The 25,276-nt window shown below is 36.5% G+C and overlaps 1 protein-coding gene and 1 pseudogene across 1 annotated transcript in view; both read left to right on the top strand.

Moving 5' to 3' along the window:
* Window positions 1-25,276, top strand: part of CNTN5 (contactin 5) — a 1,382,289-nt gene that overhangs the window by 1,339,289 nt on the left and 17,724 nt on the right. The gene's annotated exons all lie outside the window — the stretch shown is intronic.
* LOC108538900 (replication protein A 32 kDa subunit pseudogene) lies at window positions 22,607-23,414 on the top strand (annotated as a pseudogene).

Raw genomic sequence — 25,276 nt, 5'->3', positions numbered from 1 at the left:
AGAGAACAGGGCTGAAAACACACAGGTGGCCATTATAGAAGTGGTATTTAAAGCCATGTTGCCATAGGAAAGCATCAGAGAACAAAATTTCAAGAGCAGAGGAGAGAAGTAGAGAGGAGGGGAATGAGGAGGGCTATGCTATGTCCTGGAACACTCAGCATTTAGAAGTTGAGCTGAAGAAGAGGAATCAGCAAGGAGACTGGCAAGGAGAATAAATCAGTTTGGTAGCAGGAATACCACATATGAATCAAAAAAGTTAAAGGAGTTGACCAAAAAGAGGGAATTGGCCAACTATGCTTAATGCTGCCAAGAGATCAAGTGAGATAACGATGGAAAAGTACCTGTTTGGTTTACAGGTTATTAGTGATAACTTCCACAATCAAATAAATAATCAATATCCCTTACGTTGTCAATTAGTAACTTCAAGTTATAGACATTTAGTAACCTTAATAATGCCACAGCTTCTAAAGAATGGTTGGTGGAAATAGTTTGAGGGCAAAGGAATGTCATTTCAGAGCTCTCAGCCCATAAGCACCTTACTTGATGTGGAGTTTCCTGTATCTTGTCAGGACACCAAGGGTTTTTGGTATTCATTCTTGTGTTGAGAATCACAGCTCTCCTGTGTTGGTATCAGAAATGGTTAAGAGCAAAATTCAACCTCTGAATATATTTTTGCACCACATATTATAATGTGAGCATAAGTAGCCACTGCAGAAAACTCTTTTAGCCTCAAACAAACGGAATGAAAAGAAGTCAAGTTGAGACTTTAACATGGTGTTTGTCTTGATGTACCAGGCATTATAGAGAAGGTAAATAAGAAACAAGATATCATTTCTGAAGTCATGTACACAGATTTATTTCCTTCTAGAATATGTTTTACTGTCAAGTCCATACCCATGTTCCACTTTGAAACTGATGACTGTATCCCTGGAATATATAGTGTGGTATTAACTAGTAACACCTCAATGCATTTTCCTTAATAAATAATCAAACCAGAACCTATTTGTGATTCACTTGTCTCTGAAATCTTCGTATTTTCTTCTCTACTAATTGAGGGAAACTACACTTTAGCAAGAGTCATTTGGAGAGAAGATGGCATCATTAAGGGCAATAAAGTCCTTAAATCTCTCATAGCCTTACCTGATCTCCCTCCTGCAAGTTTCTATTAGGCTTTCCCTTCCCACTTCTGACTGCAGGTTCTTCTGATTTGGTTGCAGCCTGACTTTGATTCTGACCCTAAGTTGGCAGTCAAATGCCATCTCACGTTTCCCTGACCTGGCTTTCTTTATGTTTCATTTGAATCTCATTAATTATTTATTCATTTATTTATTTAACTAGTATTCTTTAAATACCTGCTATGTTTTGATGCAGTATTCAGGCTGAAACAATAAATAAAACTGAATTCCTGACCTTATGAAGTTTGCAGTCTAACAAGGGAGACTTCTTCTATTTTCTTGAGTTTTTGTATTTTGCTTCAATCCTAAACTAGGGTCTTGATCCTAACTTCCGGTAGCTCCTTTTGCTGATGACTTGGTTTTGATAATCTTTTCCCTGATGCATTTCTGCAGAACATCAGTAAGGATCTCAGTCAGAGGCTCCCCCTGGTAGCATTTGTCAATAATCTACTTACACTTGGCATTTTGGTCTTTCACAAGGAAGCTTCCGTTACAGCTTAATTGGTTTAAGAAATAATAAATCAAGCATTTTGACGTAAACTTATTTTCATTTTTAACTAACCCAACACTTTCAAGTACATGAAACAATTCAAATCAAATAGTGATTGATTTTTGTTATTAAATTGATGAACTGCTTTATCTAATAGAATGTTCATAGCAATTAAGATGGTAAGAATAGTTTTGCAAAAAGACAAGGTCAGAATGATAACAGCCCAGACAAAGTGATCAATGATAAGGGGCTTGAGGACAATTTAGCAATTTTATCCCTTTCTGTTTCTGAGTGGATCCATCTGTGGACATCTTTAAAAGTCACAATTAGGCTACATGAGAACCCCACTGTACAAAGAAAAATGGTATCTTTTCCTTTCAACCAGCTGCCTCCTGAAAGGAGAGCACTACCTCACAAAAATGACCATCTGAAGAAATAAGAAAAAAAATATGAAATTCCAAATGTAGACATTAATCCATCTATTTGTATTTTTCAAATATTTGAGAAATTTTGTCAACATCTGCTTAGAACCACCCATTTGTAAATTTTGGTTACCTACATGGAATTAGCTTGAGATTTTATGGCAGCAGGGACTAAATGTAGAAAGCACTGACACTGAGATATGTGAAATGTCTAGCTTATGATATGCAGCATGATTGAAAATTGAAAGTGGGCTATATTTATTGAACAACTTTGATTCATGAATAACCATGACTGTCCCATCTGGATTGCCATCTCTGTCACTAGCCCATACAAGTAAATTATTAGGTTCAGTTTTGAATTTATGAACCCACCAGCATTAAGTGTCCTGTGAATGGTAATCTCTGAATCCTAGAGCAGAGTCCCTCAAGCTTTTCAGAATATAAAAGGATTTTTATGCGCATACAAATTCAGAGCAGATGCCACTCTGGCAAGAAGGAAGAGTAAAGGATGAGGCCAAATTTCATAACCATTTCTGTGATTTTCCCAGATCAGCAAAACAGACAAAGTAAATTGTGATAATGGAATGTTGGATGATTCATTTTTTTTCACTCCTTCACTCATCAAGCATTTATTCAGTATCAGGCACTATTCCGGGCACTGGGAATGTACATATAAATAAGACCTAGTCCTTACCCTCAAAAAGCTCACAGTCTAATATTGAGGGATGTTTATGGGAAGTTAAAGTAAACAAAAAAGAAATACAATGGAACAATATAATTCTCGTGTCTATAATTATCCCAGGATTCCTTAGGATCCTGATCCTCTGAACAAACTGTGTGAATAAATTTGTGTCAATGCCCTATATGGGTGTAAGCTTCTCTGTTTTCATGAGAATATGCTCCTGTCCTGAAATTGTCCTTAATTTTCTAAATAAGTCAATGAATAAAAGTTATATTAACTGAATACAATAGAAATGAAACTTTTTTCAGTAGACATAATTTTTTAAATATTTATATTATATTTCATATTCTGCAGTGGAACAAAGTCTTCCATGATTGCCAAGTTTATGGTGCTTGTATTCATTCATCCCTTCTTTTAAGATAATTATTAACTGTATTTTTATCTTTTTAATAGCTGGACTCATTTTAACAATAAGCAACAATGTATTTTGCAGCATGAGTTTAAGTGCACAGTGTCCTGGTTTCAATTCTGAACATTTTAGTGATTATTGAGAAAAAAAAAAAAAAGACAAAACAGCTTGTCCCATTTTACAATACTCACTAAAAGGCACCTCTAGCAACTTCTTTGCTTGGGCTATGTACAAGGTTCACGTGTTCATTTTAAACCTTCCAGAGGATATGCAACTCAGAAGTTCATTTTAGACATGTCACTAAAGCCATTTCCACTTATTGATTGCACTGAAAAGACACCAATTGTGTTTTGCTCTATAAAAGAAGTCGTGGTGGAGATTTCTTCAGGGGAGAAGGGACAAGGTTGTTGTTATTCTTTATTTTATGATCTGACTGTAATCATTAGAGTAGGAGACAAAACGAATGGGCCTCCCTATTCTCTGACAATGACTCATGCTAGGCAGATTGTATTTAATTTGTATAGTGGGGGGAGGAAATGTATTTGTGTGAAGATGGACTTTCACATACAAGTTAAAGGGGAGAAAGAAGCTGAAATGAAGCTAGTCACCAGAAAGCTAACAATGATTGTTTTATTTTCCATATGCTATGTGGGTAGCAGCCATTTTACAGAGCCTCTCTGGCTTTTTATTAATACTACATAAAAGTAAGAATACAAAAAACTAAGCAATAAGAAAAAATAAAATGCCAATTTTATCCTTACTTTTCTGAAATTCGGAGGACTCTCATTTAAATCAAATAGCTTTTATGTCACTATCATTAGATTTCTTTCTTGGCTTATTTTCGTAGACTGTGAGGCTAACTAAAAATTATGTTTTCTGAAAATCATCAAATCAAAAGCAAATTGAAGTAATGTTTCCATTGTTTAACTGGTTCTTTTCTTGTCCTATTGAAACACAACTCTATAATTTTATCAAAATAGTTACTCACTTTACTGTGTTTTTGTTTCATTTGATTCTAGATGCGTGGCTTCGTGGTTGAAGTTCTCCAACCCAAACAACTTTAAAAATTTTTTCTATGAAATTTTGACATAAACTATTTTATTTTCAAGACTATTAGGATATTTTCCTGAACATATTGTAGTAACACAAATGGAACCAAAAAAGTATTGATGATATGTTTTATCATATTCAGAAGTATTTCTCATTTTTTTCACTCTTCAACATGAATATGAATTTACTGCACCACCTCTAAATACGGATTTCTAATCCCTAAACCCAGCCATCCATGAGTTCATCAAATGTCCATCCTCAGTTTCACTCTATTATGTAATGCACATTTGTAGAAGCAGAGCATCCATGCAAAAAGAAAAAATGAAATCAGAAATGTAGATAGCCATTTATTTATAATTGACATTCTAAGAATGTCAATTACTAATGGACTAACTGCCAATTACTAAAGAGCTGAGACTTTATTTTCCAAAGGGCAAAGCTTTTAAACAAATCTACACACAGAAAAGTGCACAAATTATTTTATTTTACAAATACTTGCACATTTTTGTTGAAATTTTCTGAGAACAGCCCATATAAAAATTTCTAAATTGTGAAAAAATCTTCTTCCTTTGAAGGCTGGGTTTATACCTTAAGCACCTGACAATGTACCTGTGATAGAGGAGTGCTAAATCTACGAGTGTTGCACAGATACAGACATGGGCTTGCTTAATAAACTAGGAAATGAAGAAATTGTATAAGGTGAACCCAAAATTAAAAGGTTTACAAAATATATACTTAGCATTATAAGAATTCTAATTGCTAATTGAGTAAATGGCAATTACTAAATAGCTGAGACTTTATTTTCCAAAGGGCAGGGCTTTTTTCTTTACATCTGCATACAGACAAGTGCTCAAATCATAAACGTATAGTAATAGCTGAATGAATGACTATGAAGTAAATACACTTGTCTAACCATAATCCAGTCCATGAAGCAGAACATTACTAAGCCCCAGAGATCCAATTCGGGTCTCCTATAGTCACTATCCTAATTCTTATCCCAAAAAAACACTATCCTGACTTTTGTTGTTATTGTTGTTGTTGTTTTGAGATGGGGTCTCGCTCTATTGCCCAGGCTGGAATGCAATGATGCAATCTTGGCTCACTGCAACCTCCACCTCTTAGGCTCAAGTGATTCTCCTGCTTCAGCCTACTGAGTAGCTGGGATTACAGGCACATGCCACAGTGCCCGGGTAATTTTTGTATTTTTAGTAGGGATGGGGTTTCACCATGTTGCCCAGGCTGGTCTTGAACTCCTGACCTCAGGTGATCCACCCGCCTCAGCCTCTCAAAGTGTTGGGATTACAGACATGAGCCACTGTGCCCACCTGACTTCCCTTTTTTCTTAAAGATAAAATCAAATGGATTTATCATGTACATGCTTTGAAGTATATATATGTCATACAATGACTAAATCTAGCTAATTAACATATACACATAGTTATCATTTTTAGGTGAGAAAATCCACTCTCAGCATTTTTAGAGAATCCAATATATTATTTATTATAGTCACAATGTTGAACTTATTGATCTTATCTGAAATTTTGTATTCTTTAACCACTCCCCACTCCCAGCCCTCCCAATCATTCTAACCCCTGATAAACACCATTTTGCTCTCCACTTTTATGAGATCAACTTTCTTAGAGTCCACATGTGGGTAAGACCATGTGGTATTTGTCTTTCTGTGTCTGGCTTATTTCACTTAACATAATGGTCAAATTCATTCATGTTGTTGCAAATGGCAGGATTTATTTTTAATAGTTGAATGTTGAATATAATTTCACTGTGTCTAGATAACACATTGTCTTTATCTGTTCATCTGTTGATGGACAAGATATGATTCTGTGTGTTGGCTATTGTGAACAGTGTTGCAATAAACATGAGAATGCAGATGTCTTTTTGACATACTGATTTCATTTTATTTGAATATATACCAAGTAGTGAGATTGCCAGATGATATAGTAGTTCCATTTTTAATTTTGGGGGGAGCCTCCATACTGTTTTCAATAATGGTCGTACCAATTTACATTCCTATCAATGGAGGGTGAGGGTTCCCTTTTCTCTACTTGTTATCTTTTGACTTTTTGATAAAAGTTATTCTAATGTGTATGCGGTGACATCTCATTGTGGTTTTTCTTTTCATTTCCCTGATGATTAGTGAGATTGAGCATTTTTCCATATACCTGTTGGCCATTTGTATCTCTACTTTTGAGAAATGTCCATTCAAGTCCTTTGCCCATTTTTTAATCGGGTAATTTGTTTTCTTGCTATTGAGTTGAGCTGCATATATATTTTGAATGTTAATCCCTTATCAAATGTAGAGTCTGCAGATATTTTCACCCATTCTGTAGGATGTCTTTTTACTCTGTTGATTGTAGCTTTTGCTGTGCAAAACTTTTAGTTTGATATAATCCCTTTTTTTTTTTTTTTGGTTTTTTTCTTTGTGTGTGTGTGTGTGTGTGTGTGTGTGTGTGTGTGTGTGTGTGCTTTTGTTGCCTGTGTTTTTTGGAGTCATATCCAAAAACTCATTGCCTAGACCAAAGTCATAGAACTTTTCTCTACATTTTCTTCTAGCAGTTTTACAGTTTTATATCTTATGTTTACATCTCTCATACAGTTTGCCTTGATTTTTTTATATGGTGGAAGCTGAAGGTCTGATTTCAGTCTTCTGCATGTGGATATCCAGTTTTTGCAGAACCATGTATTAAAGAGACTATCCTTTCCCCATCGTGTGTTCTTGGCACCTTTGTCAAAAATCAATTGATCATAAATATGTGGATTTATTTCCTGGCACTTTATTCTGTTTCATTGATTTATGTATCCGTTTCTATACCAGTAGCATGCTGTTTCAGTTACTATAGCTTTGCAGTACATTTTGAAGTCAGGTAGTTTGATACTTCCACCTTTTATTATTTTTGCTCAAGATTGCTTTGGCTATTTGGGGTCTTTTGTAGTTCTCTATGAATTTTATGATTGTGTTTTCTCTTTCTGTAAAAACTGCCATTAGAATTTTGATAGAGATTACAATGAATCTATAGATCCTTTTAGATACTATGGACATTTTAACATTAATTTTTCCAATTCATGAACATGGGATTTTTTTCTATTTATTTATGTCTTCTTTGATTTTTTTAATCAATGTTTTATAATTTTAATTTAGATTCACCTTCTTGCTTAACTTAATTCCTAAGATTTTTTTTTTTCTTTTTTGTAGCCTATTTAAAATGCGATCTGTTTTCCTGATTTCAGGTAGTTCACTATTGGTGTATAAAAACACTACTTAACGTTTTGGTATGTTTTTTTTTATCTTGTAATTTTCATGAATTTGCTTATCATTCCTAAGAGTTTTTTGGCAAAGTCATTAGGGTTTTCTACATATTAGATTGTTACTTGCAAAAAGGGACAATTGACTTCTTCCTTTTCAATTCTAAAGCTTTCTTTCTTTCTTTCTCTTGTGTATTTGCTTTGGCTAGGACTTACAGTACTATGTTGAAGACAAGTGGCAAGAGTAGGCATCCTTGTCTTTTTCCAGACCTTAAAGGAAAAGCTTTCAGCTTTTCCCTGTTTAGAATGATGTTAGTTGTGTGTTTGTTACTTACGGCCTTTATTTTGTTGAGGTACATTTCCTCTATACCTAATTTGTTGAGAATTTTTATCATGAAAAAATTTTCAATTTGTCAAATGCTTTTTTGCATTTATTGAAATGATCATATGGTTTTTGTCTTTCATAATGTATTACATTTACTGATTTGCAAATATTAAACCATCCTTACATCCCCACACTTGATAATAATGAATGGTTATTTAAATGTGCTGTTGAATTTGCCTTGCTAGTATTTTGTTGAGCGTTTTTCCATGCATATTAATCAGGGATATTGGCATATAGCTTTTTTTGTTTGTTTGTTTGTTTTTAGTGTCCTTGCCTGGCTTCAGTATCAGAGTGATGCTGTGCTTGTAAAACGAGTCCGACAGTATTCCCTCCTCTTTCACTATCCTGACTTCTAACAACACTAGTTGGTTTTTACTAGTCTTTGAAATCATCTGGAGCTTTTTATGTCTTGTATTTTTCAGTCAACACTATGTTGGTAAGAGTCACCCATATTGTAACATGTAACTGTAGGTAATGCTGTCTTCTAATCTACATTGTGTGAGTGCCCCCATAGTAATTGATCATTCTACCATTGACGTACATTAAGGTTGTTTCCAGTTGGGTCTGTTACAAATAACTATATAAAGCAATTTCAGGAGAATTATCTATTTTACAATATTGAGTCCTCTAATTCATAATCATGGTATATTCTACTTTTTTTAAGCCTTCTTTGAGCTTTGTCAATATATAGGTCTTGAAAGTCTTTTCTTAGATTTTTCTCTATTTTACTATTTGGTGCCATTTTAACTTATCCTGTATTTAATTTAGATTTCTTTAACTTTGTGTTATGAAATTTTTTTTAAATATCTGAAATATACAGAAGAGTATAGTGAATTTCTACAAACTTAACATTTACCTTCATCTGTTACGAATGAAAGAATAATCTGTTTTGTGCATAATGCCAGTCAATCTCCTATATTATTTTGAAGCAACTGTCAGCCATTATACTGTTTCACAGAACATATTAAAAATCTCTAAAGTATATGCTTTTAAAAAATTGCCACCGCTCTGCTTCCTGAGAACATGCAGGTTAGAAAATGTACTCAGTGTAAAAAGCTACGAACTAAAAAAACACACCTTATATAACTCTGTCCTCAATGTTTCTCTTGGTCTCTGCCTACATTACTTACTAGGTTCTCCAATGTTTATCTCTGCGCAAGCATAGTTTATCATTCAGCCAAGGATTTAACAGGCTTTATACTCAGGTTGTGGCTCTTATCCTTCCTGCAGCTCTCTCACTTCTTGAATTTCTATTTTGTATTTTCAACTGCTCTTTATGATAAACTTCCTTTGCTACTCCAACTGATAAGGCTGCGATCTTTTGCCACCATTGCCAGAGGGATTGAAGAACATCCACAAACAAAATAAGCCACAAACTCGCAATTCTTATTTTTGCAGTTTCAGATTTTCAAGAGTAAACACTCCTCTAGCTTCTGTCTGCTTTTGGATGCTTGCCATGATTTTAAAATTCTCATTTGGGTCGGAGTTTGTATAATCATTTTACTCATCCACATTTCCATCATTTTCTTAATATCTCTAAGATCTGTGGGATATTTTCTTTTTATCAGCAGTTTGTATGTCCTCCTTCCCCTCTCTCCCGCCTCCTTTGATCTCTCTTGATTAGAAGAGATTTACAAATTATGTGATCTTTTCAAAGCATTAACTTTGTCTTTATTCATTTTCTTAATGTTTCTTTTCCAATTATTTTGTTGTTCCTGTCATTTTATATCCTTCTTTCTACTTTATTTTATTTAGGTTTAAAATTTATTGCTCTATTTTGAACATGTTAGATGGATATATCACTGACTTTTGGCTTTTATTTTTTTTTCCAGTATATCTATTAAGGCTATATATCTCCAAAATTCTCTCTTCCCAGCATCTCATACAGACCATGTCATATAATATGATTAACTAGTTAGTAATTTTTAAAGATTAATATTCTTCTACCTGAAAGTATTTCAGATCGAAACTTTTGTTCTTTCATTAAATTAAGATATATGAAACAAGACTGTAATATGTCAACCTAAAAGGAAGCAGCTCAGGAAAATGAATATAGATAAAGTGTTTATTTGGGTCAAGTTTGAGGATTGCAACCCAGGAGCATAGATTCAAGTTGCCCTGAATATACACTCTGATTAGTAGCAGTAACAAGTAGATTTTTAAAGGCAAAAAAAGGGCAGCAGTGGGAAGGGTGTGGGCTGATACAAAGTCCTCCCTCAGGAATTCTCATTCATTTACAGAAATAGAATTGATTAGTGAATGGCTATACATTGTGAAGCTATAGGGTTATAGTGTCTGATCCGGCCTTGTTAGTTAATTAGTAGCTACTTGTGGCAATAGCAAGCAGTTTCAAAATGAATACATAGCTTAAAGGGGAAGTGGGGCATGGTTGCAGTCTCATTTTACTGTTTCTTTGGCTATAATAATCAAAAGGACTTGCGTTCCTCAAATACAATTTCTCATCTCAGTTTACAAGTCATCTCACAAAACATATTCAGGTACATCAGTTGTAATTAAATGCTCTTAGAATTTTTTCTGTTCAATATGCTCTCTTTCAAAATGTTTGAATAAAGAATGTGAAGAAGGCAACTAATATTTTAAAAGACATACACTGAACTACATGTGTTAGGAAAATATTTAATTATATTTATAACGAATCTTCTTCAGTATATTTTCTTTATGCAGCAATGACAGCTTCTAGGAAAAATAAATACAAATTTATTCAGTAAGTAATATCCATTATTATGTTTCTTCTGCATTTTAAACTTTCTCACCTCATATCATCTAATCACTGTTGAACTGCCTCATAAATATTCAAAAGTTTAACAAAGCATCATTTATTTATTTTATGTAATTCATTAAATTGCATCCTTTATGGTAAAATTACCTCTGGGCACAAAGTAACTAATATGCATGCAATTTAATAATACTGACTGCCAGCATGTCTCAAAGTATTGATTGTGAATAGCCAATGTAATAACTACACCAAGTACTAAATTCAAGAGATTGGGGAACTGGAGACGAACTAAGTTGATGCAAGCAGGGACTGTGCCAATCAAAACAAATGCATCTTTCATGGAAAATGTGCTCCCTACATATAGGATTTTGAAACTCTTAGTAGAAGGACATGTCTGATCTTTGATGCTTTATCAGAAAGGAGAAATGTAAAAGGCAATTTAACCACTATAAGGAAAAAGGTCATAATATTCCAAAATATATCTGAAGGTAAGGAATTAGTAGTGAAAATATGCTATCAGTGAAATATCTGTCCTCAAATCCTCTATTTAAATTATTTGCCACTTTTGTGTTAGGAATGATAGTAAATTGAATGAAAGCATGTAAAATCAGCTTTCCTTAATTCCCCGGTAAAGTACCCACGAAACCATCAGAAAAGACAATCCTCACTGCAATCACAGTGAGTGGTGTAAAACAAAGTCATCAGAGTGTTTCTAGGTTTTTCTTTCCTTTCATCTTTGTGCAGTGACCCAGCCTCAAAATCCCATTTTCTAGGTTCAAGCAAGCAATGAAATAGCCTCTGACCCTTTATCTTTTCTTCAGCAAAGCAACTGCACTCATACATATGAAGCTCTGGTTTTCAGCCCAAACCTGGGTAGATTTCTTCAGGTTGTTTGGAAATATAAGTAGATGCTTATACCAACCACCGATAATCTGGCATCTCCCTGCACAGCACAGACCACTGGTCGGGGAGATAAAGTCTAGAAATGCATGTCTCACCATTCAAATAATCCTTAAACTCATTTTTAGAACAGTCGAAGATCAGTCAGATAAGATACAAAGGTGATGAGACTGAAGAAAAATCTTTGAAAGAAGAGAACATATCATAGAAGAAAACCTTTGAAAGAAGGAAACAAATGGTTAGCTTTAGTATGAATTCCTTTTCCTAGAAAAGATTTTCTTGTAAATCACGAGAAAAATTGTAAACATATAGTTCTAGATCTCAATGAGATAAACAAGAATAGTTCTTTTATATTTAAAGAGCAACTCAGAATAGGAAGAAAATCAAAATCAAAGTAAGTAAAATATTCATTGGAAGCAATAAGATGTAAACTTGAAGTGCTAACTATTTAAACCAATGCTTCAGAGTACAAACTTGAGAAATAATTCTAGAATGCAAAGTACATCAACAATAAAATTTTATTTTAAAATGTGAGAGAAAATGGTAGACATGAAGAACAGAATAGATTTGGATCATACATAATAGGATCTGCAAAAAAGATAGAATATATGGAACAAAATGAGTAACAAAAAAAAAGTGAACAAAAATTCAAAAACAAAGCAACCAGGAAAAAATTCCAACATTTAAGATAGAGAAATTCCAATGTGTCAAGAAATATTAAATTCTTAACAGCCCCATCTTTGTCACTCCCATACTAATCCATCACCAAAGACTGTTGATTTTATATTCTAAATATTTCTTGGTCCACACACATCCCTATATCCACCGCCATTCCCTTAGTTTAAGCTATCCTCGTTTCTGACCAAGACTCCAGCAGCGTCTCCTAAAAGCTCTTGCTGTTTCTACACTAACCCGTTTCCAATCTGCCCTTCATATTTCAACTGTTTATTCAGTAAGACAAATTATCGAGTACCTCCATGTGCTACTATAAAGCAATCATGAATAAATTAGGATAATTTCGTGTGATAATTATAATAATTATAGTAAAAATTAAAATGATGTGAGAGAGAGTGACTAAGGGAGGGGTGGTTTCTTTAAATAAGTGGCCAAGGAGTCTTTTGGTTAAGCTGAAACATATATAAAAAGAAGGGGATAGCCATTTGGAGAACTGTGAAAAGAGCTTTCAGTCACTGGGCACCAAAAGTTCAAAAACTCTGAATTGAGAATGTGATTGAATGTTTGAGGCTCATTCTGCTAGAAGGCAGTGGACAAAGTGAGGTGAGATATAAGATGAGGTTGCAGAAGTATAGAGATCATATCAGGTAACGTCTTGCAAGCCATGGTGAGAAGTTTGGAATTTATTCTAAGTGCAAAAGGAAGTTTTTAACAAAAGAAGGCTCTAATTTATGTAGTTTAAAATGAAAACTAACTTGATACTTCAAAACACAAACCTAATTGTGCCACATACACACTCCCAAACTCACCCTGCTTAAAAGCATTCCATGTGTTACACTTGCACATAGGACATTTTTGGTTTTTACTAACCCTAGCTCCTTAACATGGCCAACTACAAGATCTGGCTCCATCTATGACTCTAGCATCAAGTGCACCACACATGGATCACCCACCACATCTGCCTAACTGCACTGTCTTCAGCCCCACATCCCCCTCTTTCCAGACTGCACACAGGATGCCTCTGCCTTCCCTCTCCCTTTGCCTGCTGAACTCCTAATCATCTCTCAGCCTTCAGTGTAACTATCTCTGCCTTAGTGAAGACTTCCCTGACTAGCCCCTGCCCACTGAGTCCTATCCCTCAAGTTAGATCTGTATCAATATGTAGCTTCCCACAAACCTCTGGTCAAAACCCCAGTTTTACATTTGTGTGTGTGATCATTTATTCAATACGGCCTTACGTAGACTGTAACTCCAAGAGGGCAGGGACTTCATCTATTTTGATTCATCATTGATTCTCAGTTGGCCCTAGGCACAGTGTTTGGTAAATAATACATATTCAAAAAATATTTTCGAAAGGACAGTTGAATTAACACGTTTTTAGAACTCAAGAGCTGGTAAAATATCAAATTTCAATATGCATTTTGATTTTTAAAAAATAAAACTGATTAACAGAAAGACAAAATTTGATTATTAAAAAATAAAACCAATTAATAGAAAGACAAAATTACTCTCAAAGATGCAAAAATCAAAAGATTTTTCTTCTACATTTAATAAAAGCAGAAAGTAGAGTGGTGTCTATTAAATGCAGGAAGTACAATGTTGAGTTAGCAGTGATCATGGAGTACAATTAAAGATATAGAAATAACTGAATGTAAGTGCTAAGAATTGTATTTTTAAAACCTAACAAGTAGGCCAGGCATGATAGCTTACACCTGCAATCCCAACACTTTGGGATGCCAAGGCTGTAGGATTGTTTAAGGCCGGGAGTTCTAGACCATCCTAGGCAACATAGCAAGACCATGTCTCTACCAAAAAATTTTAAAAATTAGCTGGATGTGTTTGTGCACACGTGTAGTCCTACCTACTAGGGAGGCTGAGGTGGGACAATCTCTTCAGCCTAAGAGATCCAGGCAGCAGTGAGCTCAGATCATGCCACTACACCCCAGCCTAGGACTAATATATGACTAATAAAATGAGACCTTGTGTTAGTCCCTTCTTGCATTGCTATGAAGAACTACCTGAGACTGGGTAATTTATAAAGAAAAAAGATTTAATTTACTCATAGTTCCACAAGTTGTACAGGAAGAATGGCTGGGGAGACTTCAGGAAACTTACAATGATGGCAAGAAGGCAAAGGGGAAACAGGAACATCTTACATAGCCGGAGGAGGAAGAGACAGGTGCGAGGTGCCACACACTTTTAAGCACCATCTCCTGAAAACTTACTCACTATCATAAGAACAGCAGGGGGGAAATCTGTCCCCATGATCTAATCAACTCCTACCAAGCCTCACCTTAAAATTGGGGATTACAATACATGAGAATTTGGATGGGGACACACAATCCAAACCATGATCAGACCTTGCTATAAAAAAAAAAAAAAAAAAAAAACAAAAAAAAAAAAAAAAAAAAAAAAAAAAAAACAAAAAAAAACTGAAGATGGCAGATAGGAGGCAGGACTAGCTTGCAGCTCCTATTCAGATGGATAGAGCAGCATGTGAACTTTTGCTCCAAGAACTACCACAGGAACATACCAGTAAAGCCGAGAGAATCTGCAGTCCCTTTGAAAGAACTGGATCGCCACTGAAATCTCCCTGAGATGCTAAAAAACTGTGAGTCTTCTTGCTTTTTCAATGGGGAGGCACGTGGTCTGGGACAAGCTCTCAGCTTTGGTCACTGGCTGCCTGGAAATAAACTCAGTGCTGTTGGATGGGGGCCTGGTGGGAGTGAGACCAGCCTTTAGGACTACAGAGCAGGTTGAGGCTTGTTACTGCTGGCTTTTCCCCATTTCCCTGCTGACCTGTATGACCCAGCAGAGGCAGCCATAATCCCCTTGGGAATATAACTGTATTGGACAGGGAACCAATAGAGAACCATAGAGAACACCCCCCATTCTCCACAGCAGCCACAGCAAGCCCCACCCAAAGAGAGGCTGAGCTCAGAAACGGCTATCCCTGCCCCCACCAGGTGGTCTTTCCCTACCCACCCTGGTAGCCAAAGACAAAGGTCATAATTTCTTGGGAGCGCTATGGCCCTGGCCACTGCCTGAGAAACCTGAATACTTAACCAGGTGTCATCAGGGCAAGTTTGCATCCTCCCTATAGGATTGAAGCTGTGTGCTCTTGAAAGCCCCACAACATTGCTGGAGGCCAACCAACCCCAAAACAGCGCACTAAACAAAAACACAACCAAGGACCTTCACAGAGTCCATTTCACTCCCCCACTGACTCCACCGGAGCAGGTGCTGGTGTCCAGGTTGCAAGACCTGAAGACGAATCACATCACAGGACTCTTTGCAAACAGTCTCCAGTACCAGCTAGAATGCCAGTAGCCCTGCTGGGTGGCTGGACCCAGAAGAGCAAAAACAGTAACTACAGATCAGCTCTCAGGAAACCCAATTGCTAGGGAAAGGGAGAGAACACCACATCAAGGGAGCACCCCATGGGACAAAAGAATTTGAATAGCAACCTTTAATCTCAGATCTTCCCTCTAACATAGTCTACCCAAATGAGAAGGAACCAGAAAAACAATCCTGGTAATATGACAAAATACGATTCTTTAACACCCCAAAAGATCATACAGGCTCACCAGCAATGGATCCAAACCAAGATGAAATCTCTAAATTGCCAGAAAAAGAATTCAGAAGGTCAATTATTAAGATAATCAAGGAGGCACCAGAAAAAGGTGAAGTCCAAATTAAAGTATTCAAAAACATGATACAGAATATGAAGGGGAAATTCTTCAGTGAAATACACAGCATAAATAAAAAACAATCACAACTTCTGGAAATCAAGGACACACTTAGAAAAATGCAAAATGCACTGGAAAATCTCAGCAATAGAAGCAAAAAGCATAGGAAAGAACTTCAGAGCTCAAAGACAAGGCTTTTGAATTAACTCAATCCTTCAAAGACAAATAGAAAAGAATTTTTAAAATGAACAAAGCCTTCAAGAAGTTTGGGACTGTGTTAAATGACTAAACCTGAGAATAATTGGTGTTACCAGAAGAAGAGAAATCTAAAAGTTTGAAAAATGTATTTGAGGAAATAATCAAAGATAACTTCCCCAGCATTCCTAGAGACCTAGACATCCAAATACAAGAAACTCAAAGAACACCTGGGAAATTCATCGCAAAAAAGATCATCACCTAGGCACATAGTCATCATGTTATCTAAAATCAAGACTAAGGAAAGAATTTTAAGAGTTATGAGGCAAAAACATCAGGTGACCTATAATGGAAAACCTATCAGAGCAATAGCAAATTTATCGCAGAAACTTTACAAGCTAGAAAGAATCAGGGTCCTATTTTTAGCCTCCTTAAACAAAACAATTATCCCCCAAGAATGTCATATCCAGTGAAACTAAGCTTCATAAACAAAGGAAAGATACAGTCTTTTCCAGAAAAATAAATGCTGAGAGAATTCACCACTACCAAGCCAGCCCTATAATAACTGCTAAAAGGAGCTCTAAATCTTGAAACAAATTTTCAAAATACACCAAAATAGAACCTCCTCAAAGCATAAAACTCATGGGACCTGTAAAACATTAACACAATAGAAACAAAAACCAAGGTATTCAGGCAACAAATAGCATGATGAATAGAATAGTGCCTCATCTCTCAATACTAACATTGAATGTAAAGGGCCTAAATGCTCCACTTAAAAGATACATAATGGCAGAATAGATACAAATTCACCAACCAAGTTTCTGCTGTCTTCAGGAGACTGTCTAACACATAAGGACTCACATAAACTTAAGGTAAAAGATGGAAAAGATATTCAATGCAAATGGATATCAAAAGCAAGCAGGAGTAGATATTCTTATATCAGACAAAACAAACTTTAAAGCAACAGCAGTTCAAAAAGACAAAGAGGGACATTTTTTAATGATAAAAGGACTAGTCCAACAGGAAAATATCATAATTCTAAATGTATATGCACCTAACATTGGAGCTTCCAAGTTTATAAAACAATTAATACTAGACCTAAGGAATGAGATACATGACAACACAATAATGGTGGGAGACTGTAATACTCCACTGACAGCAATAGATAGATCAAGACAGAAAGTCAACATAGAAACAATGGACATAAACTATACTCTAGAACAAATGGACTTAACAGATATTTACAGAACATTCTACCCAACAACTGTAGAATATACATTCTATACATCAGCACATGGAACATTCTCCAAGACAGACCATATGATAGGCCACAAAACAAGTCTCAGTAAATTTAAGAAAATCAAAATTATATCAAGTAGTCTCTCAGACCACAGTGGAATAAAATTGGGGATCAATTCAAAAAGGAATCCTCAAAACCATGCAAATACATGGAAATCAAAAAACCTGCTCCTCAATGATCGTTGGGTCAACAATTAAATCAAGATGGAAATTTAAAAATTCTTTGAACTAAATGATAATAGTGACACAACCTATCAAAACCTCTGAGATACAGAAAAAGCTAAGAGATAAGAAGAAAGTTCACAGTAGTAAATGACTAGATTAAAAAGTCTGAAAGAGCACAAACAGACAATCTAAGGTCACACCACATAGAACTGAAGAAACAAAAAAATCCAAACCCATAGCCAGCGAAGAAAAGAAATAACAAAGACAAGAGAAGAACTAAATAAAATTGAAACAAAAAACAGAAAAATACAAAAGATAAATGAAACAAAAAGCTGGTTCTTTGAAAATATAAGTAAAATTGATAGACCATTAGCATGATTAAACAAGAAAAGAAGAGAGAACATCTAAATAAGCTCAGTTAGAAACAAAACAGGAGATATTACAACTGATACCACAGAAATACAAAATACCATTGAAGGCTATGATGAACACCTTTACTTGCATAAACTAGAAAATCCAGAGGAGATGGATAAATTCCTGGAAATATACAACACTCCTAGATTAAACCAAGAAACATAGAATCTCTGAACAGACCAATAATGAGCGGTGAGATTAAAATGATTATTTAAAAATTGCCAACAAAAAAAAGTCCAGGATCACATGGATTCACAGATGAATTCTACCAGACATCAAATAAGAATTGGTATCAATCCTATTGCCACTATACCAAAAGATAGAGAAAGAGGGAATCCTCCCTAAATCATTCAATGAAGCCAGTATCACCCTAATACCAAAACCAGGAAATGACATAACAAAAATAGAAAACTACAGACCAATATCCCTGATGAACATAGATGCAAAAATCTTTATGTCAGAAAGATAATCCACCATGATCAAGTGGGTTTCATACCAGGAATGCAGGGATGGTTTAACATGTAAATCAGTAAATGTGATATACCACATAAGCAGAATTTAAAATCACATAATCATCTCAATAGACACAGGAAAAGCATTTGACAAAATCTAGCATCTCTTTATGATTGAAACCCTCAACAAAATTGGTATGGAAGGGACATACTTTAAGGTGATAAAACCCAGCTATGACAAACCCACAGCCAATATTATGAATGGGGAAAACTTGAAAGCATTTCCCCTGAGAACTGGAACAAGGCAAGGATGCTTACTTTCACCACTTCTATTCAACACAGTACTGGAAGTTCTACCCAGAGCAATCAGACAACAAAAAGAAATAAAGGGCATCCAAATTGGTAAAGAGGAAGTCAAACTGTCACTGTTTGCTAAATATATGATTGTATACATGAAAACACTAAAGACTCATCCAAAAAGCTCCTAGCACTGATAAATGAATTCAGCAAAGTTTCAGCAAACAAAATTAATATACACAAATCAATAGCTCTGCTATACACCAACAGCGGCCAACCTGAGAATCAAATCATGAACTCAACCCCTTTTATGGTAGCTGAAAAAAAAATACTTAGGATTATACCTAACCAAGTCTGTGGAAGACCTCTACAAGGAAAACTACAAAACACTGCTGAAGGAAATCGTAGACAACACAAATTGAAACACATCATGCTCATGGATGGGTCGAATCAATATTGTCAAAATGACCATACTGCCAAAAGCAATCTAGCCATTCAATGCAATTTCCATCAAAATACCACCATCATTCTTCACTGAACTAGAAAAAAAAATCCTAAAATCCACATGGAACCAAAAAAGAGCCCATGTAGCCAAAGGAAGACTAAGCAAAAAGAACAAATCTGGCGGCATCACACTGCCTCACTTCAAACTGTACTGTAAGACCATAGTCACCCAAACAGCACAGTACTGGTATAAAAATAGGCTCACAGAACAATGAAACAAGATAGAGAACCCAGAAATAAAGCCAAATACTTACAGCCAACTGATCTTTGACAAATCAAACAAAAACATAAAGTGAGAAAGGACAGCCAATTCAACAAATGGTGCTAGGATAATTGGCTAGCCACATGTTGAAAATGAAACTGGATCCTCATCTCTCACCTTATACAAAAATCAACTCAAGATGGATCAAAGACTTAAATCTAAGACCTGAAAGCATAAAGATTCTAGAATATCACATCAGAAAAACCCATGTAAACATTGACTTAGGCAAAGACTTCATGACCAAGAAACCAAAAGCAAATGCAATAAAACAAAGATAAATAGATGGGACTTAATTAAACTAAAAAGCTTCTGCACAGCAATAGAAATAATCAGCAGGTTAACCGACAACCCACAGAGTGGGGGAGAATCCTCACAATCTATACATCTAGCAAAGGACTAATACCAGAATCTACAAAATAAACAACTCAGCAAGAAAAAAATACACAATCCCATCAAAAAGTGGGCAAAGAACATGAATAATTCTCAAAATAAGATATGCAAACTGCCAGCAAGCACATGGAAGAATACTCAACATCACTAATGATCAGGGAAATACAAATCAAAACCACAATGTGATACCACCTCGCTCCTGCAACAATGACCATAATCAAAAAAATCAAAAAAGAATAGATGTTGGCATGGATGTGGTGAAAAAGTTACACTTTTACACTGTTGGTGGGAATGTAAACTAGTACAACCACTATGGAAAACAGTGTGGAGATTCCTTAAAGTACTAAAAGTAGATCTACCATTTGATCCAGCTACCCTACTACTAAGTATCTAACCAGAGGAAAGGAAGTCATGATATGAAAAAGATACTTGCACACACATGTTTATAGCAGCACAATTAGCAATTGCAAAAGTACGAAACCAGCCCAAATGCCTATCGATCAATGAGTGGATAAAGAAAATGTGGTATATACACTGTGGAATACTACTCAGCCATTAAAAAAAAAAAAAAAGAATGAAATAATGGCTTCACAGCAACCTTGGTGAAATTGTAGACTATTATTCTAAGTGCGGTACCTCAGGAATGGAAAACCAAACATTGTATGTTCTCACTCATGTACGAACTAAGCTATGAGGATGCAAAGTTGTAAGAATGATACCTTAGACTTTGGGGATTCAGAGGGAATGGTAGGGGGTGACAAGGGATAAAAGTTCTCGCACTGGGTACAGTATACACTGCTTGGGTGATAGGTGCACCAAATCTCAGAAATCACCACTAAAGAACGTATCTACATAACCAAACAGCACTGATTCCCAAAACACCTATTGAGATAAAAAAAAAATGGAAAACTAAAAATTAGAAATTTTTTTTAAAACGTGACAAGAAAAAAAAAAAAAACGTTGATAAGATGATGTGTTGTGCATGTGTAATGGTCAGGGAGATATGGGAGATCTCTGTACCTTCCTTTCAATTTTGCTGTGACCCTAAAATGCCTCCAAAAAATATTTTAAGAAGTATGAAAAATTGGATAAGCAAAGACAAAATCGTAGGAAGAACTACTCAATGGTTTTATATGACTGAATGAAAATTTAAAAGTAGGGGAAAGTTCACAACTCACCCAGTAATCAACAGCTGCATATGGCAGAACTCATGAGTTTTAGATTTCATAACTTCATGAAACTGCATTGTATGACATGGCTATCATAGAATCATCACATCAGAAAATCAAATATACTATATGCACAGTTAAAATAATTATTACCTTGGAGAATCAGCTTTGGAAAAAATGGAGTGTCTACTAAGAAGAACCATCTTTGGTCGGGCATGGTGGCTCACACCTGTCCAGCACTTTGGGAAACCGAGGCAGGTGCATCACTTGAGGTCAGGAGTTTAAGACCAGCCTGGCCAACATGGTGAAACCTCATCTCTACTAAAACTACAAAAATTAGCCAGGCATGGCAGCAGGCACCTGTAATCCCAGCTACTCGGGAGGCTGAAGCAGGAGAATTACTTGAACCCAGGAGCTTGAGGTTGCAGTGAGTTGAGATTGTGCCATTACATTCCAGCCTGGGCAATACAGTGAGACTCTGTCTCAAAAACAAACAAACAAAAAAAGCCATTCTCTTTATTTAGGTTAGTCTCTATACTCTCCTATAGGTATTAGATGAGTCGGAATTCATACTTCCTGTCTACCACTAATAATAATATTATGTACGTTATAATTTTAAATAAAATAATTTTGAGAGATAAAATCAGAAAACCAAAATAATATGAAGGATAAAAAAATTATACTTACAAATAATAAAAATCAGAAATGTTAAAATATCAAGAAACAATGGTTTAAGCAGTTGAACAGCAGGGAAGCTCTCTAAAAATCATTTGCAAGCCTGAGAGAAGTACTATGTTCTCTGTTATATAAATAAAGATGCAGAGATTCACTGGTTAACTGACTTGTCCCATTATATTGTGGCTTACAAATACCAAAAGTAAAATTCACATATATACTTTCTGGCTTTACAACTTTGGAACCCATAATCTCCTTTCTGAGGTCTATTCTGGGAAATTAATCTAATATGTGGAAAACAGGGTGTATGAAGATTTCCATAGCAGCATTTTAATTAAAGGAGCAATATGAATATTTCCATGGCAGCATTTTAATTAAAAGAGCAATAATTAGAAGCTATCAAAATGCTTTACAGTACAACAATGGTTAAATAATATGTGGTACATAGGCATATGATAGAATGTTATTTTTAAAATAAGAAAATATTTTTATATAAGAGAACGAAAGCAGGACATAAAAGTATAATTATTTTAAATATGTAAATAATATAGGAAGTGATACACAAAGAAAACAATTGTATGAAGGTATTAAAATGATAAGCTGTGCTCTAATTTTAATTATTGATATCTTTTTAATGATTTTAATTTGGTTTCAAGTGATTTTACATAGAGAGTTCAAAGTTCGTGGGTTGTTGAAATCTACATCTGAGGAAAAACTAAATGAAGAGTAGGTTCAACCTCAGAAAGTGCATGTGACTTGTGAATATTGTGTAACCTCAACTCCAGCTTAAGAACCACTAAAGGAGAGAAAAGTGACTAGAGTGGTATGGCAGCCCCCTGGTTCTGGGGTGTTCTGCAGCTTCCCCAGACCTAACCTTCCTGGCCTCTTCCCCAAAGAATCACAGCCTACATGTGGAACAGTGGATTTGAAAGCTATAGCAGCTCCTCATAGGGGAGTTGGCGAATACATGCAGTCCCAGGGAGGCTTTGGATCACGGGCACCTTCTTCAGCAGAAAAGAAATCAAGAGCCTGAGTACAGCACATTGAACCTCACACTGTATCTCCAATGCTTTCTGTCACTTTGGTTGATGAAGTGTTCAAAATTGGCAGTGTTGAGATTTCACAAGTCACTCTTGTGAGGATCATCAGACATGCAGAGAGGGCTTCAACCAACATTGTTTACAAAATAGATGACATGACAGCTGCACCCATGGATGTTCACCAATGGGTTGACACAGATGACACCAGCAGTGAAAACACTATAGTTCCTCCAGAAAAATATGTGAAAGTGGCAGGCCACCTGAGATCTTTTCAGAACAAAAACAGCCTGGTAGCTTTAAGATCATGTCCCTGGAGGATATAAATGAGTTCACCATACATATTCTGGAACTGATCAATGCACACGATACTAAGCAAAGCGAACAGCCAGCCCTCAGCAGGGAGAGCACCTATCAGCAATCCAGGGAAGAGTGAAGCAGGCTACTTTGGTGGGAATAGCTTCATGCCAGCAAATGGCCTCACTGTGGCCCAAAACCAGGTGTTGAATTTGATTAAGGCTTGCCCAAGACCTGAAGGATTGAACTTTCAGGATCTCAAGAACCAGATCAAATGCATGTCCATATCCTCAGTCAAGCAAGCTATGGATTTTCTGAGCAATGAGGGGCCCATCTATTCTACTGTGGATGATGGTCATTTTAAATCCACAGATGCAGAATAACTGGAACTAATTGGGTACCTGAGATATTTTACAGCTAGACCTAGCTTCACAGTCTATTTTCTCCCGCTGTGCATATGTTTGGCCAGGTGGCTTCTAGAAGTCAGTTTCATCTATAAAAGGTCTCCACCGACATCCTTTTGAAACTTACTGCTCTTCTGTTTTGTTTTGTTTGAAGCTCAGAAAGAGATGGGCAATTGACAGGGATGCAATCAGGGTGGAATTTCTTGAAGAAGTTATAAATAAGCTTGTTTCATACTAACATAATGCAAATATCTCTTTTATAAATGAAAATGTGCTAACCCTTTCCCCAACAGGGGGAACAAAAGAAAGTCCCATCAGTCAATTTGTCCATCTCATGGTGAAAACTTGCCCCTCCTTTAGGGAACTACATCAGAAAGTTACTACCAATAACACACTCCATATAAAATATCAGAAGATATGAAGAGGCTGAAGTAATTTAACATTTATAAACACACACACACACAAAAGACGAGGAAAAAAATGTGGCTAATTACTGTGGTCTTCATTTCATAAAGGTGTAGTTGCAATTTGTAACTTCCTTCCCCTTCTTTCCATTTCTTGTTCCTTTTGCTTTCAGGTAGCACTGAGGTTGGTTGAGGTCCTTAATATGTCATGGTAATCAAAATGTTCATTCTTGAGATCAGAGCCTATAATGACTTCCTATGGTCACCACTGGAAGAGGCAATCCTAGACATGTTCCAGAATGTCTCCAAATTCCAATTAAACTTCCCACTACCCACAGAGTATAGCAGCACCATTAGCACCCTTAGCTGAAAGAGAATCTGGAAAACATGTTTGGCTTTCTAGACTCCACAGTACACAAAACACGAAGGAGGATGAAATGGGTCCAGTAATCTACTATTTTCACCACAGTAATTAAGTTGGGGGGAGGGGGGGAAAGAATTACTCTCTTATGACCTTCACCACAGTAACGCAGGATTTTTCTCAGCCCCTTCATCAGACTTGTGACAGGGGTGGCCCCATTTACTCAGCCTGCCGCATTCAAGCCTTTGTGGGAGGAAGCACATAATAAGCTCCATGTGGGGCCCCACAGCCAGAACAGGCGCACATGGATAAATGCAGGATCCTGCCAGCCAGTCCAACTGTTGGCAGGAAAAATCTCCATGTGGGGCCCATGGTAGTGCCCAGGTGGTGCCAGGTGCCTGTGACGCCTAAGCCCCAGAGGCAATGTTAACAGTGCTCTCTTAGCTCTGCTGTCTCCGGACAGCTGTGTGAGAGCAGCTCAGCTGACAGAAGCGAGCTCTGTGTGGGGCCTGCATTGGTTCCCAGGTGAGAGTGTCTGCAACCCTGAAACCCCAGAGGGAGTGTTACAGTGCTCTCTTACCTCCACCGTCCATGGATGGCTGTGTGTTAGTAACTCATCTGACAGGAGCAAGCTCTGTGTGGGACCCACAGCAGTGCCCAGATGAGGGTACCTGTGACCCCGAAACCCCAGAATGAGGGTTAGAGCACTCTCTTAGTCCTGCCATTTGTGGACAGCTGTGTGTTAGCAGCTCAGTTGACCCCTTGCCTCATCACATGGGACAACTACCTTCCACTGGTGAGGGCAAAGGGCTGGTGTGACAGACTTTCTAGGTACCTGCACTCAGTGGGCCCTGAGCTCTTGTCTGGTGTCCAAGAAGAATGAGGTCACATGGACGAACTGAAGGATGGGGAAGGTGGAAAATGTTACTGAGCAATGAAAATGGCTCTCAGTGGAGAGGGGAGCTGGAAAGGGGTTGGGAAGGGCAGGTTGCCTTCCCCAAAGTTAGGTTGTCTCTTCCCTGAGGTCAAGCTGTCTCTCCTCTGAAGTGCAGCCCTCTCTCATCGCTTCTGACTGA

Source organism: Rhinopithecus bieti, unplaced genomic scaffold, assembly GCF_001698545.2.
Source record: "Rhinopithecus bieti isolate Rb0 unplaced genomic scaffold, ASM169854v2 scaffold_14936, whole genome shotgun sequence".
Lineage (NCBI taxonomy): Eukaryota > Metazoa > Chordata > Mammalia > Primates > Cercopithecidae > Rhinopithecus > Rhinopithecus bieti.
Note: the sequence above shows the minus strand (reverse complement) of the source record. Positions and strands in the feature narration are given on the sequence as shown.